This window comes from Hippopotamus amphibius, chromosome 17 (genome assembly GCF_030028045.1).
Source record: "Hippopotamus amphibius kiboko isolate mHipAmp2 chromosome 17, mHipAmp2.hap2, whole genome shotgun sequence".
Classification (NCBI taxonomy): Eukaryota; Metazoa; Chordata; class Mammalia; order Artiodactyla; family Hippopotamidae; genus Hippopotamus; species Hippopotamus amphibius.
The window spans coordinates 19,030,708-19,047,874 of NC_080202.1; the positions used below are offsets into that span (position 1 = coordinate 19,030,708).

The 17,167-nt window shown below is 44.3% G+C and overlaps 1 protein-coding gene across 1 annotated transcript in view; it reads right to left on the reverse strand.

Moving 5' to 3' along the window:
• The window catches only part of ASIC2 (acid sensing ion channel subunit 2), a 1,082,326-nt gene that overhangs the window by 366,301 nt on the left and 698,858 nt on the right, over positions 1-17,167 (reverse strand). The window lies entirely within an intron of this gene.

Below are 17,167 nucleotides of genomic sequence, written 5' to 3' on the forward strand. Positions count from 1 at the left end.
TTGGGGATTAGGGGTTGACAAACACTAGGCTAAAGAGAGACGGAGGTCAAGGTCAGAATAATGTGAACCAGGAAGGGAGGGGAGACGTAAGGAGGTAGAACCTAGTTGAGGAGAAATGATGCCAAAGACTAGATCCCAGGACAAGGGTGAGGCAACGGAGGTGACTAGGGAGTCAAAATTCATGCAGAGTGAATGCTTTCTTAAATTTTGTATCCTAGGTATCTCACTTGCCTTATCTTAGAACCAGTGCTGCCTGGAGGCTTTCTTGGGGGCTGACAGCAATGTCTTAAGTGTTTCCCTAGTGTAGGTGAGTCATGTCTTTTTGGAAACACACACACACAAAGAGAAGAGACTAAATGGCTACTCTTACCCATCCATCATCCATCCACCTATCCATCCCCCATTCACTCATTTCTTCATTCAATAAAAATACACTGAGAACCTATTATGTACAAATACTTAGCGAGGCCTCCAATCTGCTGTCATCCACCCAAACAGGTCCAAATTGTTTGTTGCCTCTTTGTGTATGAAGAGGAAGATGAGGGGAAAATACTGGATCTTCTTCAGCTCTGGAACCAGGGTGCAGATGGGCTGGATGAGCTGGATCAATGTCTCTATGGGTGAAGTCATGCTATGTAGGCTTTTCCCATCAGAGGTCTGGTAATTTGGAAAAAAAAAAAAAATTGTGCACTGCCTTTAGCACTTAGTAACTGTGGAATCTTGCCCAATGTGTTTAACCTCCCCAAACTGTGTTTCAAAATGTGTAAAATGGGAACTTTAGGTGGTAGGAATGATTAAATAAGTAAATAAGCACGTGAGGCCTGATTCGTGGTAGGTGTTCATGACGAAGGCCAGAGAAGTCATGAATGTAATCGGTAGGACTTTTGAATTACTTCGAGCGTTTTGTTTTTCACTTTGTGATCACCTGGAGAACATCAGATTTTCCCTACCTAAGCTGACTCCTTCATAACCAAAGAAACTTAGACCTCAGGATTGGCAGAAATGTAAATGTCATCTCGATCAACTCCCTTGTTTTATAAATAAAGAATTCAGCCCAGGGAGGGGTAGTGCTTTGGCTGAGGCTGCACAGCCAGTCATGGACTCAGCGGGAGGGACGAAGCTTGAATACTTTGTCCAAGCCCTCACTGCAGCACCCAGGAGCAGATGCACCTCTGGATTCTGCTGAATACAATATGAACCATTTAAACAATATGGCTCTGAATTGATAACAGAAACAAGGGTCAACATTTCACATTTTCTTGAGCATCCACTATGTACTAGGCACACATATTCCTCCTGTCTCATTCAATCTTTATAAAACCCCATGAAGTAGGTATTAAGTATCTCTTTTACAGATGTGGGAAACTGAAGTTCAAAGAGATTAAGTGATTTTCCCAGGGACTCATTGCTGGTGTGGGGCTTGAAGCCAGGTCATTGTAACTTCAAAGCTCACACTTCCTGTGCTTTATCTCATTGCCTCACTTACAGAAGCTGCCCCCAAATAATCTGTAGACATTTCTGTGTCTAGAGTGGGTCCTGGATCACACATCCGGGGCTACAGTGGGAGACTGGTGGTATTTCTCATCATGAGGATACAAGAAGACAACTTTTCTAATAATCTTTCACATACAGCTAAAAATATATCAGAGGGAACTTCATGATGAGGGAAGGCATTGGGAAATTCACCTACCCCAATTCTCTGCCTCCTGCAATGTGTGAAATTCTGCCATTAGTGATTCATTCCTTTGGCTGATTTGTGGCTCTCATCCCGAATAGCTGAGAGTGGAGATGAAGGCACAGCAGGAGTGAGTTTATTCTTCCCTCTCCCACCTGTTGAACTCTGATTCATCTTTCAAGGCCCAGCACAAGTCATCAAACACAGGAATTTTTAACATATTATGAGTCATCACTTTGGGCTATGTGCTGGGGATACAAGGACTATTAAGGAAGCACAGGTCCTGCATAGACTGCTTACTGTCTGGTGGGGAGGCCAGCTGAGAAAATGCACACTTGCAAAGTGGAAAGGATGAAGGATGCAAACACAGGGGCATTCAGAGGGACCTCCCAAACTGGAAGAGGGTAGGGTCAAGGGCTATGTCTGTTGCCAAATTTTCCTGGAATAGTTTCTCTACTTGTAGTGCTCACACAGTATTTTGTATGACCCTTGTCAAAACATTAATCTTGGCCACTTGTAAAGGTCTATTTACTTGTCTGTCTTAGGATGAGGGTTCCTTCAGCAGGGACCCTGGGTCACTTGGCTCTGTATTTCCTGTGGCTAGCAAGAGGCCAAGCACATATAGTAGGTGGTCGGTAAATGTTACTCGAGGGAAAGAATGGATAAAAATACGGGACACACTAAAGATAAAACATAACAGAGATACTGGGAGGATGAGGAGACTGGAAGAAAGACAGAGACACATGAGTGAGAAAGACTGGGACTGTGGGCCCTTCTAAACCACATTGGACCTACTTTCTGTTTTGGACAGAGCTGAGGGCTTGGGACAGAACAGAGGCCCAGGAAAGGCCCTTGAGGCCCTGGAGAAAGGAAGTGATCATCCTCCCATCACCCCGTTAGCATCTGGTCAGTGCAGTGGGAAAGCTCAGGGCATAGCTCAAGGTCTAGCTAGAGGAGCCCCATTGGGCACTTTTCATCTCTCAGCCTCTATAGTACTTTCATTTAGCTTTTCATATTGATTGAGATTCCAGTTTTATTGTGAATAATTCACTAAAGCACTGTACCTTTTTTGAAATCTCTCTTTAATCAGATTTTTTTGTTTTTGAGTTACAGTGATTTATATTCATTAAATAACGACCTTGTCAATGAAGATCACAGTGAAAAAAAGAAATCTTAGACTGAGAAGTTTCCCATGATGATAAGAAGAGTGCAGACTGCGGAGAAGGCACAAGGAGATGCCTCTGTCTGGTCTCTCTCCTTGAGCTCCAGATCTTACTCTGTGCTCTTGTTTTCCCTTGGCTTGATGGTCTTCTAACATACCATATCATTTGTTTATCATGCTTATTATTCATTGTTTATCTCCCCCTCCCACACTAAAATTTAAGTTCCGTGACACTAGGAATCTCTGTCTGTTTTGTTCACTGATAAAGCCCCCAAATCTAGAAAAGGGCCTGGAAGATGGAATGTGTTCAATGAATATTTGTTGAATGAATGAATAAATAAATGAAAGAGTCAGCACACGTTCATGCAATCCAAGATTTTGAAGCCACTCTGAGTCAAGGAAGGAGGGAATTTACAAAGATGTGGGCTCATGATTTCTGGAAACCTGTTGGAACCAAGATGGCATTGAGTTGCTTGGTGATGATGGTAGTTATGGTGATGAAGACAGTGATGATGATGGCGATGATGGCGATGATGCTGATGATGATTATGATGGTGATGGTGGTGATGATGGTGATGATGATGGTGATGATAATGGTGGTGATGATGGTGATGGTGATGATGATGATGGTGATGGTGTTGGTGGTGATGATGGTGGTGATGACTGTGGTGATGATGGTGATGATAATTGTGGTGATGATGGTGATGGTGGTGATGATGGTGATGATGGTGGTGGTGATGATGGGGTGATGATTGTAATGGTGGTGGGGATGGTGGGGCCAGTGGGCATGGTGGTGTGGTAACAACCATGATGATGGGGATAGTGATGATGGTGATAGCAGTGCTGCTACTGATGGTGATGATCATAATAAAAAGCAGAACCAGGACTGCGACTCAAGTTTCAGTGTCCAATAAGCCACAATTTACTGATCTCTCGTGTTCTAAACATAATTCTAGGGCTCTACACTCCTCTCTTCTGGAGATTTTGGAGTCAGAGACTCAAATACCTCATTGAAGATGCCCACAGGCATCACCTCACAGGTGATACAGGTTTGGATAGTGATAGCACCATTTTGTGGTGCCCATTTCCGAACATGTACCCAGAGGAGCAGAGGCAGGAAGGCTGGAGGGAGAGCAGAGGCTTGTCTTTGCACTCCTGGGTGATTGCACCCCCTTCCCACTTTGCCTCTATCTTCCACACTCTCTTCTGAGCCAGCCTAACCCATGCCCCATCCTTGGGTGGTGTTAGGATAAAAAAAATCACTCCCAGCTAGATCCTCCTCTGACCTGTTCCTCAGTTCACGCAGGCCATTGTGTGCAGGCCCAGTGCTTGGACCCCAATAGTGGCTGAGAAGCAGCTTATGCTCTCAGTGTGGCCACATTTTTTGTAAAAACCCATGATATGTGTCTCTATCCCCAGCTTCCTGGTATTTCTGATGGGGAGAAAGCCATGGGCAGAAAGTCTGTGAGTGGGGTCTCCTGAGGCGTGTGTGTGTGTGTGTGTGTGTGTGTGTGTGTGTGTGTGTGTGTGAGATGGTGGTGGGCAGTACCAAACAGTGATGTCAGTGTGGCTGTCATTCTGCTCTACCCAACACTGGAGACCTTGTCACATTGGGGGATTGGAAGAGCGAGTCCTTTTCAGATAAGCCTGGAACCCTATCTGCCTTGCTAATTAACTTTCCAAGACATTTGTCTTAAAAGGGGACAAAACAAGCAGACCTGGATTGCCTTAGACACCTGTCTGCCCAGGTCTGGGCCAGGAGTCTGCTCCAAACTATCCATTACTAATTTCTCTATTGCCTGTGAGGAGGCTGGTCTGGGTCAAAGCTGCAGACCACTGAATTTGGACTTCCCAAGAATCTCTCCTTTTTCTTCTCCTGCAAAATCCATTTTGACAGGAGTTCCTGTTGTAGGATATTTGGAAAGAGCCTGAGAAGTATCTTCCAGAGGGAAGGTGGGAGCAAAGAGGTGTTGAGGTCCTTGTGTGCCCAGGGCTATGCGCCTTGTTCTGCCTGTATGGTCTTGTCAAAGGTCTCATTTGAGGGAAATAGCAGCCCAGGGGATCTGCCAGGGCCTAAAGTTTGAAACATGTGGACAATCTTGGGACCAGTCTTCTTGTCTTGGGGAGACCAAGCAAGAGGAAGTGATCTTAGAGGACAGTAGGACAGGTCTTGAGAGGAGGGATGTAAAGTAGGAGAAGCACAGGAGGTAGATGGGTTTGTGAGTGTTGGGGACCTCTCCAACTCTACTGCCCTCCTAAATATACATGATAATTGAGAGATTTGGGAGTCAGAAGTCGCTCTTCGGGAAGAAACTGGAGCTTTTATGCTCCATCTCGCTAGGACCATGCAAACTAGCACACAATCAAGACTTAAAAATGTAACTTTCATTCACTTCCATTTGAATCCATTCCACAGGCCTATTCTTTGCAAACTGCTGTCCAGGGTCTGAGAATTCAAGTTGCTCAGATTTTGCCTCTCACCTGTCCGTTCTCTTAACACTTTCTGGTTCCTACCTGGTCTCCCTCCAGCCTCTCCCTGTTACCAGTTGTTGTCTCTGCTTTCAGTCCACCTCTATCAGTTTCAACAGGTTGAGTTATGATGAAGTAAAGAACAATTTCAAAATCTCAGTGGCCTAAAACAACACGGGTTTATTTCTCATTCACACTACACACCTAAAGCAGGTCACCAGAGGGTTCTGATCATCTCTGTTGGCCAGGAGCCCAGGCTGACAGAGGGTTAACTAAGTGAATGACATCATCACCTCAACACTCTACCAGAGGAGAAAACAAGGACAATTGGATGCCAGCTTTTAAGTGCTTCCACCCAGAAGAGACACACGTCACTTCTGCTCTTATTTAATTGGCCAAAGGAAGTCACATAGTTCTGTGCAACTTCCCTTGTGTTTGAAGAAGAGGAAAACCAGAAAGATTGGTGAGCACTACAGGTGTATATCTCGACTCCTGTAACCCACCTGCCTAATTCCTTTCTCTCCGTTTCCCCAACCTGATCTTCTATCTGAACTCCATTTCTTGACCCCTTGGCCATTCTAACGTTCCCTCCTTCCATTCCTTCCTTTGTCTCCATGCCCTTCTCCCTAACACTGCCATCTGCTGTCTCCCATCTTGTCCTTCTCTTCTCCACTCAGCCCTTGAAGGTCATGCCTCCATCACTTGGCTGCTTTGGGTAGACGTGATCGAACACAATCTCCAGATCTAACTCCACAAGTTTCCCTTGCCCCTAATTGAGCTTAATGATTTATGTCTTGTAATGGACACAAATGGGCAAGAATTCCTGGATCTCATTAATAATTTTAAGCATGCCAAAAGTAGGATTTTAAATCCTAAGCAAAAATTAAATGACCATGAAATCTTTGTTTGCTTCCCAGGAGACAATCCCGTTTCAACTTGACAGCTTAATTAAAAGCTGGGTAAATTGGACACAACACTTTTAATAAACAATACTTGGCAGGCCTGGGAAGGAGATAGAAGGGAGGTGTGAGTGGGAGAAAATGAAGCACACAGTGGAACAAAAGGAAATTAAGTTACGGGAGGTCTCTTTCCTGTAGTGTGACCTTTTTGGGAGCTTCAGATATCTTTAAATGACACGACTGACCCAGATGATTCTGAGGGAACTGATTCTTTTCTCTGACTCTGATTTTCTCCAGAGCCATATTATTCCACAGGGCCAGCAAGCTATTGTTCAGGAATGCTCTTGGAGGATCTTTGCTTTCTTCCCTGTGGGGTCCACGTCTGCTTCCTTCTGGACCAACTTTCTTGCCAGCCCCAAGTCCACTAGGAAAGCTGCTGGTAGACTGGGGCTGGGGGGTGGGGTCTGAGGGACCACTTTGTATGGTGGACTCCATGTACAGTCTCATCTTTAGCCTCAGTCTTTTCTTCCATTTTACGGCCTTGCCTTACCCTTAAATCTGCTTTTTGACCATGAGTTTCTATGGCCAAAGTATTTCTGCCTCTACTAAGATTTAGATTCTTCCCTGGCTCTGCTGCCTCTACCTGCTATAGGTGAACAGGCTCAGAGGTCCGGCCTGGGACCTGGCTTCAGACTCCATCCGTGGGGTCAATGACTGTGCAGGGCTCACCCAGAGTTCATGTGTGGACTCAGGCAGAGCCTATGAGAAGTTCCATGGTTACCATTCTCAGCATCCTTAGCAGAACACAGAGTCTCATCATGTAAATAAGCTCACTATGTAGAAAGTAGAAATTGAGAATAGGAGGAAGGCAGGCACAGAGCTTCCCACCTCCACTCGCCAGGACTCTTTCATCCAATCAGAAGGAATCCCTTTCCCATTTACATTTAGGAAGATCACATCTCTCCCCCATCAGTTGCCTACTGGGTTGGCCTTATCTTTGCATTCAACGGTAGTTTACCACATGCTGCTTGAGTTAAAGTGAGGCTGCCTATCTCTCTTGTCCAGAGAAAATGTCTTACACAGAGAAAGAAACTGTGTTTCAAAGCATTTTATTCTTCAGTGAAAATCCTCGTCTGGTGGAACCAGCTGCAAGCACCTGGGCAGGTGAAAATGATCTCTCAGGCAGGTGTGGAATTTACGAATCTTTGAACAAGAGCTGCTGTCGAGGAAGAAAACAACCTGCATCACCATTTATTGTCTCCTGTAACTCCCATTAAAGAATTTGTAAATCTGAACCTGGTGGAAACGATGGCAATCATCTGGGTGAAGAAGCTGAGCCCCCTAGGGAGGAAGTGACTTGCCAAGCCACACCATGTGGTTGCAGCTGGGCTGTCATAGCGATGGCTTCCTCTGTTGGTGAATAACCTTAACTTACAGAGAGACTTGCGGCCTTATTACATTTGGCTATTGGTATTTCTAGCTTCATGCAAAGCTGTAGTTTTGCCAAGTTGCCTGCAAAGTGAAAATAAATCTCATTCTTTTACACCGACTTCCGTAAGAAGAAAAGAGATGTTCTTCCTTCAAAGACCTTCACGGCCTGAGTCGTCCAGTTTGGGCAGGAAAGGGTTGAAGTGATAGAGTGAAAGATGAGCATGATTAGTGGTGGTCTGGAACCAGAGGTAGGAGCTAGGAGTGGCTGCAAATAAACAGGAATGAGGTTTCTTTCTGGCATGATGGAAACGTTCTAAAATTAGATTGTGGTGATGGTTGCACAACTCTGTAAATTTACTGAAGGTTATTGAATTGTACACTGAAAAAATGAATGAATTTTGTGACATATAAATTATACCTCAATAAAGCTATCCTTCCAAAAAAAGTAAAAACAAAAAAAGACAAGGCTGAGAGTGAGGGCTCAGATAACACTTGCAGGAAAAGCGTAGAAGAATGATACACACTGGGGCTCCAGACTAGTTTGTGTTTAGGCTCTCAAAGGCTTTTTGCCTCCAGGACAAGGGGCAACATCTGAAGCAGATGGCCCCACTTCTAATTAGTTAGACTCTGCATCCTTGTCTCTGAGCTCCGTCTTGATCCGACAGCTCTTCAGCTTCTGTCAAAAGCATGTTGAGTTGAGTGACGTTTAAGAGGGACAACATATGCGTTGCGTTAGCCACGCAACCCTCTGGGCTGTGGACGTCTTGTTAGATCCTCGGAGAGCAGATGTTTGTACTTCATTAGCCTAGATACCCATGGAAATGCTTGTGCAGCTGTTGCGATGATATTCTTTCCATTTTATCAAAGTTCAAGGAATGAAATGACCACATGAAGACTATATAGGCATTTCTGGCCAATTTATTGACCATCATATTTTTACTTGATGATCTTTCTATGAGACCCAATTTAGCAAGTGCCCCACAGAATTTAGCACCAAGAAAAAAAATTTCTATCCTGAAAACTTGAATGGCTTATTTGCAGTGGGAGCAACTGAACTTAAGAAGTGGTTTCTTCTTCTCCTCCTCCTCCTCCATCTTCGTCTTCTTCTTTGTCTTCATCTTCACCTCCTTCTGTTTTGTCTTGATTGCCAGGACACTCTGAGCTAAAGTGAGAGCAGAGCGACAGGTATGATGTCATCTCCGATACAACTGTTTCCCTGCTCTCTGGTCTGTTTCAGGTTTGCCTCACACATTCATTCAATTCATCAAATATTTCTCAAGCACATAGCATGGCCCAGAGACCGTGTAAGACACTGGGGTTGGAATGATGGCTAAGACTTGATCTTTGCCCTCCTAGAGGCAGACATGGGAATCATTGCAAATAGAATTCCGTAATAAGGGCCTGCTCCACATGCTACAGGAATAGAGAAAGGACCACTTCCTAGGGTAGTATACTAACTATATTTTCTTATTTTCTGTATTCTTGATGCTTTACCATTTATGACCTCATTGACTGGAGGAAGACTGCCCCCCACCCCCCAAGGCTGGCCAATCCTTAGTGATGGCAAAGGGCTAGAGAGCACAGCTTTCATATGTAAACTAATTAATCCAGAGCCCAAACTCAGAACCACTTCTTCTATCTGGTGCTTATGTTTCAAGAGCCAACGTGCCTCTGCCCTAAATCACCCTAGGGCCAGTTATAGACAACTGGAGACCACCCCTACAACGCAGAGCCTGCCTACTTTATTCAAATGGGTCAGTCCTAAACTGTTTCCTCTGCCCTGTCTTGCCTTTCCCATGGAAAACACAATCCAGGCTTTGGGTCACGCTTCCTCCACAGCTCCTCTGCCTCCTGACCAAACCTAGGGCTTTCCCATGTGACCTTGTGCGGCATGGCATCTCCTCCTCTTGGGAAACATAAGTAATAAAAATCATCTTTCAATGGCATCAGTCTCTCCATGGTGTCACTCAGTCGCCCTCATGAATTAAAATCGTGTGGGTACAGTTGATAGACGTAGGTAATGCTTGATGGGTGATGGGGAATTTTCTGGGTGGAAGGGCATTTCAGAAGGAGAACTAGCTTGTGCATTGGCCCACAGACTTGGTGAGACAGGACCATTAAGGTGCTATACCTGATATGTATTTTTAGCTTTTTAAGGGCCTTCCATTAACTTTCCTTTTGTGATGTGCGTGGGGCATATATGATAAATAACAGTGTCTGCACCACGTCTGATCTGTACAAGATTGAATTTTCCTCGAGGCCCGGTTCTGCCTGCTCTTTCTTTTGTTTTTTTCAAATGCAGAACATGGCACAGTGCAGACTTTGAATCCCGACTCTTTCTCTTATTAGCTGTGTGTCTCTGTTCAAGTTCTTAAGCTTTCTGTGCTTCAGTTTCCTCCTCTGGCGGTGGAAATAAGACCAGTAGCCTCCTCAGAAAGCTGTCGTGAAGATTACATAGGTAAATATTTGTAAAATACTTAGAACGGTGGCCAACACACAGGAAGGGCTGCACAAGTGTTTGCTACGTTATTTTCTGAATCTTGGTGTGTGAAGGGTACTGTGCTAAGACTTTAGAATCTATAAAGTGTGGAATGTATGTTCCTACCCCATAAAGAGTTTACATGTATGAGAGCCTGGAGAATTTTGGAAGACCAAAGGGTTGCTCACGAAACTACATTTGCATGACGTATTGAAAATGCTGAAGGTGATAATAGACAAATATGTGAGCCCTTAAATGCTCTCCAACAGGAAAGGGAAAACACAAACTGAAATGTACAAAGAGCACTGGGTTTTGAGTTTGATAGACCTCGATTCAAGGTCAGGGTCAACTGTCTTCCAGCTCTGCCATTTTCTAGCCTTGTGATCCGGTTAGTTAATTTCTGAGTCTTAGTTTTCTCACTTGTATAATGTAGATAACAATATCTACTGTAGCAGATGGGAGCAGAACAGGTAGTAATAACAATAGCTGCTATTTATTGAGCACTTGCTATGTGCTGGGCACCAGTCTAAGAGTTCTATGAGCAAGTCAACTTAGAGGAAGGTCAGTAACTCAGTGCCCAAGATCTGTAATGAACTGGAATTTGAACCTAGACAGTTTGATTCCAGTGGCTGCTCTAATAGGTGTTATCTTATGCTAAATCTCTCAGAGTGATGCTGGAGCCAGCAAGCACTCAAATAATGATAACAGTTGTTATTAACTGTGTAATATTCTTGGTCTACTTGACTAACAGCCGATGATCCTTTAAGACCCCCTTCAAGTTCTTCTCATCCCCAGAACCAGCCTGGTGATGCTCCCATGATGCAACACTCTGGGAAGCCTAGGCCCAATTCTCCTAAAATTCTCAACTTTGTACTTTTTTCAAGTGATGAGCAAAAAAAGGGAAAGGTCCTCTCGGGTCCCGGGCACATTAATCAAAAATTAATCCAATAAAGTTAGTAATGAAATAGTCCGATTAGAAAAACAATTTGAACTGCAGGCCTTTGCAGATGGGGAATATTAGATTTGGATAAATTATTTACTCTAAATGGATTTAATGCAAAAACACCAGGACCTGAAAGCCAAGGAAGCCCAAGGAATTCTGGGAGCCAACTTGGGATTGATCTGGCCTGGTAGCAACTCTACGGTCTACAGCCAGGTCAACTCAGGTATTGGATCAAATGCCAGGCCAGGGCAAGGAAGGTGCTGGCTGGCAACTCAGCCCATCAGAATGACCCTGACTGCATATGATGTCAGCATGATGATGTCACTTCTAAACCCTTCCTGTTCAGGGTGCGAAGGCAACAGTGGCCAAACCCAGACCCTACCGGTTCAAGATCTGTGGCTCCCACCCTTCATAAGGACAGTGACATGTGTACCCTGCAGCCTCAGTGGATGACGTCCCATGAGCTTCCTTTCCTGCTCAGATTCTGGGCAGAGTTTAACATGCAGACGGCACGGGCTGGGCCTATAAACATAAATTACCTTGACTGAATTACGTTAAGAAAAGAGAAAATAGCTTAATTTGATCATCCACCTTTGTTTCATTTGTGGCTTCCCTTTTCTGTTTTGACTAATTTTTATTCCCCAACAAATGTCGTGGTAATGTGAAGCAGTGGTAGGAACACCAGGAAACAGGCAGACTTGGGTCTATCTCTGGGTTGTGGTTGTAGGTGGTGGGTGGTGGGGAGGAAGGATATTTCAGAGTAAAGAGAACAGGTCAGATTGGGCTTCAATATGGCTCTGGTATTCTAAGCTATGTACATAGTGATTTGCTCGTCTTTAAAATGTGGGATGAATATTAACTTACAGTGTTCAGCCACATGTAAAATAATGGTAGAGTAGATAATTCAATTTAAAAAATTGCTTAGTTCTTATTAGATCCTTGACAAGACACACTTATAATAACCATCCCCCTTTCTCCCTTTTCTCTATTAGTGTAACAATGCCTTTATCCTCCCTGCCCTGGGTGAAAACTGGCTATAGTCAAATGAATAGATGGACAGATGGGTGGATGGATGGGTGGCAGAGAAGTCCAGAAACTACAGAGCACCAACTCAATGTTTGCAGAACAATCAATAAACCTTTCTTTTTTTTCTTCTTTTTAAAAAAAACTTTTTATTTATTTATTTATTTATTTATTGGATGCATTGGGTCTTCATTGCTGCACAAGAGCTTTCTCTAGTTGCGGCAAGAAGCAAGTGGGGTCTACTCTTCCCTGTGGTGCACAGACTCCTCATTGCAGTGGCTTCTGTTGTTGTGGAGCACGGGATCTAGGTATGCGGGCTTCAGTAATTGCAGCACACAGGCTCAATAGTTGTGGCTCATGGGCTTACCTGCTCTGTGGCATGATGGAATCTTCCTGGAGCAGGGATTGAACCTGGGTCCCCTGCCTTGGCAGGCAGATTCTTAACCACTGCACCACCTAGGAAGTCCCAAGAAAACCTTTCTGATATCTCAGGGGAAGGCAGCAGAGTGGGAAAGCCACATGAATGGGGAAGGAGGGAACAAACAGTGGGAGATGAAAGTGGACAGGGAACGTGCCCAAGAATGTTCAGGAAAGAGAGTGTGTATGGAATGCGCTGGTCCTGAATTTCTAGAAGCCATCAACCCCAATACTCAGGGCATGGGCTCCTGAAGCCAAGTGAAGGGTGTCTGCAGTGAGGTATCAGCACAGAAACTGGCGTGACCCTCAAGGAATCAGGTGCCCAATATGGACCCCTTCTCTCCCCTCATTTAGGAGGGACTAGGGATCAAACTTAATACCTCGTCTGAGCAAACTCCAAGGCCAGCGCTAACAATAACTCTGATGCCAATGTGAGGAGTTTGCCCGGAATTGTGGTGAGTGGTAGAAATACTCTGTGAGCACCAGCCTTCTCTCACCATGGCCATTGCACCCCCATTCTCTTAGGCCCCACCCCTGCACCAATTAATTCATCCAGATCATAAGAATTGTGGTTAGGAGATGAAAGTATACAGTAGGCAAGTGTTTTCTTTTTTCTTTTTTTTTGCCTTTGGCTATGCTGCATGGCTTGTGGGATCTCAGTTCCCCTACCATGGATTGAACCTGGGCCATGCAGTGAGAATGCCAAATCCTAACCACTAGACCACTAGGGAACTCCCAGCAACAATATTTTCTAAAGCTCTGATAAAAGATGAATCTTGGGGAGGAGGTGATAGAGGGAGCTGAACTATTTGTCTTATGCCTGGAAGGAGAGGTACCAGCCATAGAGCCTCAGCTGAAAAATCTTAGGGATATTTTTGAGTTGGGTTTCATGAACAACTAACCCTCCAGGACCCTAGCCCAGTTTGGCCAAGCTTGTTCTATTCTAGCAGTGTTTAGCTCTGTCCAGCTCAGCCCAGTTTCCACTTGTCCAAATCTACCCAGTGCATCCAGTCCAGTCCAGACTACACCAGTCCAAACCAGCTCAGGGAAATTCCCTCTAGCACCACTCAGCAGAGCCCTATCTGTTGAGTGTAGTTACAATGACTTGGACTTACAGTTCACGACCACTGATGATGGACAAACAGACATGGACAAATGGCCAGCCTAGAGGTGAACTTCAAAGCTGATGATGTGGAAGCTCTCACAAGGCAGATCTCAAGATCTGTGTCCACATGAGACAGGTATAATGAGGGATCTAAACACTGGAGCTTCTAAGCCTGCCTGCTCTCCTCATTCCTTACGAGACTGTCCTTCTCAGCAGCACTGGGGAGACACAATAAGGAGCCAGCGCAGCCAGAAACTATGGCACTCTGGACCACGCAACCCCAAATAATAAATACATAGTTTTCTGCTTGATTGAATACCCTCTCAAACTAGACCCTGGTCTAGGTGAGTAAGAGACATTAATGGTTTAGAAACATATATGAAAGAAGGAAAATATTAATCTTAAAGAATCCTATCCTTCAGCTTATTGTTTTCCTCTCTGAGTTGAAAAAAAAAAATCAACAATCCAGGTTAGCTTGGTAACACATTCTTCTGCAGGTCAGGGTTTGAGAACTACTGTTTTTGAAGGACACGCTCACTTGGGACTCAAGACACCTGAGTGAGCATCAACCCCTCCCTGTGCCCCTGACACACCTCCAGCCTCCTAGCACATTCCCATCAGAGCAGGCTGTGATCTTTTCATCAAGGAGCTTTTGTGTCCATTCTCCCATCTGCTCACTCCCTTCTGTCTTGGACCCTCGTCTTTGTCAAGGCCCTTCCCTGAGTGGGTTGCCCTCCGGACATCCCTCGCGTGCTCCATGCCTATATTTCTTCTTTTTTTTAAAAAATAAATACATTTATTTATTTATTGGCTGTGTTGGGTCTTCGTTGCTGTGCGCGGGCTTTCTCTAGTTGCAGGGAGTGGGGGCTACTCTTCTCAGTGCGGTGGCTTCTCTTGTTGCAGAGCGCAGGCTCTAGAGCGCAGGCTCAGTAGTTGTGGTGCATGGGCTTGGTTGCTCTGCCGCATGTGGAATCTTCCTGCACCAGGGATCGAACCCATGTCCCCTGCATTGGCAGGCAGATTCTTAACCACTGCGCCACCAGGGAAGTCCCCCATGCCTGTATTTCTATGTTAAACAACAACCTCAACAACACGGGTCCAAATGGAGTCATTTAGGTTAGGCCACGCCATCAAACCAGGGCTTGATACCTAATCTAACTGAATCTTCAACCTGGAAGATTTCTAACCTCCCCTAGAAATGCAGTTTTAATCAGGCAGTCAGGAATTTTCTGGTCAATACCAATGAGGTAATCTGTCACATGGGTCCTCTCCAACCCCCAAAGGAAGATGAGGTAACCCACCTAATGAGACCCTCTTTTCCCAAAAGGGAGATGATCTAATCCTTTTTTCCTGTTTATGACTTTCTTGTCCTTCCTTTTAAAAATCTTACCCTTCTGTAGCTTTCTGGAGCTCATCTCTTCTTCTTAGAAGGGATGCTGCCTGGTTTATGAATCATTCAATAAAGCCAATTAGATCTTTAAAATTTACTTGGTTGAATTTTGTTTTTTAATTGATTTGGTGGCAACGACAGGATCCAAAGCAAACTTCTGATGGCACTTGGGGACAACAAGACACATGGGGTGTGGTACCGATGAACCCCTTTTTGAATTCACTGCCTTTCTTGCCTATTTTGAGGGCCTTGGGTAAGTTCCTCTTGGTTCTGAATTCTGTCCAGTTTGCATTGAGCTCTTGATTTAATTGGTTTTCCAGGCAGCCCCCCATTTGTCTAGAATCACTAGTTCCACGTTGGAAGCTGCCAGTGGTTTGGACCACAATTCCCCATTTGATTGGAAACCCCAAGCCCTTGGCTCTGTTCCCAGATTCGACATTGGGAACCTCTGGTGGCAGCTGCAGTTCCCCATCTGACATCTGCTGGTCCTATCCTTTCCTCCAGTCCCAGGTTCCACGTTGGGAATTGTTGGTGGTGCACACAGAGCCTTTTTCTTGGCCCGGCCACAGTAATTGGTAGTTAGTGCTGGAGTGTTACTATGCAAATGTTTGTTTGTCTTGTTTTGGTAGAGAAAGGCTAACTAGAAGAAATGCAGTCTAATTTCTGAAGAGTCACATGCATCACCTTCCAGTCCCTGCTTATTTTATGTCTAAGAACTATAATCCCAGAAGCTGTATGTATCTACAAAAAATGACAAAATATTACTAAAAACAGCCTAGAATTACAATGGCCATTAAGGGATGGTCCAATTAGACAAGATTATTCATTTAAGATGTGCACTTGAAAGTAAGCGTTCCTGAATTAAACAAACAGAATGGGATACCTATTTTAATTGGTATGCAGAGCTTCCAAAAGGCTTCAGGATTCCAAAATAGCTTCATTAAAAGACTCATTACAAAGTGCCAATGAAAAACTAAAGACACAAGGTACCTAATAAAAAAGATGATAGGGCTAATGTGAGTCCTACTGCTCCCCTCTATCCTTTACCTGAGTACTCACATTTTACTAATTCTCCATCTGAACTGTCTTTCCATGCTGAAGAGACTATTAAACAGTCACCTTTAAAAATAAAACCACCCTACAGATGGCCAACAAACACATGAAAAGATGCTCAACATCACTCATCATCAGAGAAATGCAAGTCAAAGCCACAATGAGGTATCACCTCACACCAATCAGAATGGCCATCATCACAAAGTCTGGAAACAACAAATGTTGGAGAGGGTGTGGAGAAAAGGGAACTCTCCTGCACTGTTGGTGGGACTGTAAGTTGGTAGAGCCACTATGGAAAACAATTTGGAGGTTCCTTAAAAAACTACAAATAGAACTACCATATGATCCAGTCATCCCACTCCTGGGCATATACCCAAAGAAAACCATAATCCCAAAAGAAACTTGTACCATAATGTTTATTGCAGCACTATTTACAATAGCCAGGACATGGAAGCAACCTAAATGCCCATCAACAAATGAATGGATACAGAAGATGTGGCATATATATACAATGGAATATTACTCAGCTATGAAAAGGGATGGGATGGAGCTATATGTAATGAGGATAGAACTACAATCTGTCATACATAGTGAAGTAAGTCAGAAAGAGAAGGACAAATATTGTATGCTAACTCACATATACGGAATCTAAAAATGGTACTGATGAACTCAGTGACAAGAACAAGGAAGCAGATACAGAGAATGGACTGGAGAACTCGAGGTATGGGAGGGGGCGGGGGGTGAAGGGGAAACTGAGACGAAGCGAGAGAGTAGCACAGACATATATATACTACCAACTGTAAAATAGTCAGTGGGAAGTTGTTGTATAACAAAGGGAGTCCAACTCGAGGATGGAAGATGCCTTAGAGGACTGGGGCAGGGAGGGTGGGGGGGACTCGAGGGGGGGGCGTCAAGGAAGGGAGGGAATATGGGGATATGTGTATAAAAACAGTTGATTGAACCTGGTGTACCCCCCCAAAAAAAATAATAAAATAAGTAAATAAATAAATAAAATAAAATTAAAAAAAAATAATAAAACCACCCAAGGTTACAGACAAACCTCCTTAGGTGTCCTTCACTTCTTGGTCAAAGACTGAACTAAGGACCATAGTTAAGGAATT